General features: G+C 36.2%; 1 non-coding gene across 1 annotated transcript; it reads left to right on the forward strand.

Moving 5' to 3' along the window:
• The first annotated feature begins 849 nt into the window (after positions 1-849).
• On the forward strand, positions 850-958 carry LOC138093550 (U6 spliceosomal RNA). The gene has a single exon (XR_011146115.1). It is a non-coding gene; the product is annotated as a U6 spliceosomal RNA (small nuclear RNA).
• Positions 959-1187: the final 229 nt, after the last annotated feature.

Consider the following 1187-nt stretch of genomic DNA (forward strand, 5'->3'; position numbering starts at 1 on the left):
GTTCAAACTACTACACAATTACATTCATTCCACATTCTAGCAAGGTAATGCTCAAAATTCTTAAAGTTAGAATTCAACAATATGTGAACTGAGAAGTTCCATATGTACAAGTAAGATTAGAAAAAGCAGAGGGGCCAGTGATCACATCAGTGGGCTCATAGAAAAAAAGGGAAACTCCAGAAAAACATCTACTTCTGCTTCATTGACTATGCTATAGGCTTTGACTATGTGGATCACAACAAACTGTGAAAAATCCTTAAAGAGATGGAAAACCATACCAGCTTATCTGCCTCCTAAAAAACCTGTATGCAGGTCAAGAAGCAACAGTTAGAACCAGACATGGAACAACAGATTGGTTCAAATTTGGGAAAAGAATACATCAAGGCTGTATAGTGTCACCCTGCTTATTTAGCTTATATGCAGAGTATATCATGAGAAATGCTGGACTAGATGGAATCAAGATTGCCAGGAAAAATATCAATAACCTCAGATATGCAGATGACACCACCCTTATGGCAGAAAGCAAAGAGGAGCCAAAAAGCTTCTTGATGAAGATGAAAAACTACAGTGAAAAAGCTGGTTTAAAACTCAGTATTTAAAAACTAAGATCATGCCATCAAGTCCCATCATTTCATAGCAAATAGATGGGGAAACAATATAAACAGGATAGACTTTTTATTTTCCTGGGCTCCAAAATCATTGTGAACAGATACTACAGCCATGAAATTAAAAGAAACTTTCTCCAAAATCACTGTGGATGGGGACTGCAGCCATGAAATTAAAAGATGCTTGCTCCTTAGAAGAAAAGCTATGACAAACCTAGACAACATATTAAAAAGCAGAGATATCATGCTTGCTTCAGCAGCACATATACTAAAAAATTGGAATGATACCGAGAAGTTTAGCATGCCCATTGTGCAAGGATGATATGCAAATTCATGAAGTCCATCATATTTTTAAACATAAAAGCTTTTGCACAATTAAGGAAACTGTAGGCAAGGTGAAAAGGCAGCCTTTAGAATAGGAGAAAATAATACCCAATGAAACAACTGACAAAGAATTAATCTCCAAAATATACAAGTAGCTCACGTAGCTCCATACCAGAAAAATGAGCAACCCAATCAAAAACTGGGCAAAAGAACTAAACAGACATTTATCTGAAGAAGACATCAGTTCAGTTCAGTTCA

This window comes from Capricornis sumatraensis, chromosome 1, assembly GCF_032405125.1.
Source record: "Capricornis sumatraensis isolate serow.1 chromosome 1, serow.2, whole genome shotgun sequence".
NCBI classification, from domain to species: domain Eukaryota; kingdom Metazoa; phylum Chordata; class Mammalia; order Artiodactyla; family Bovidae; genus Capricornis; species Capricornis sumatraensis.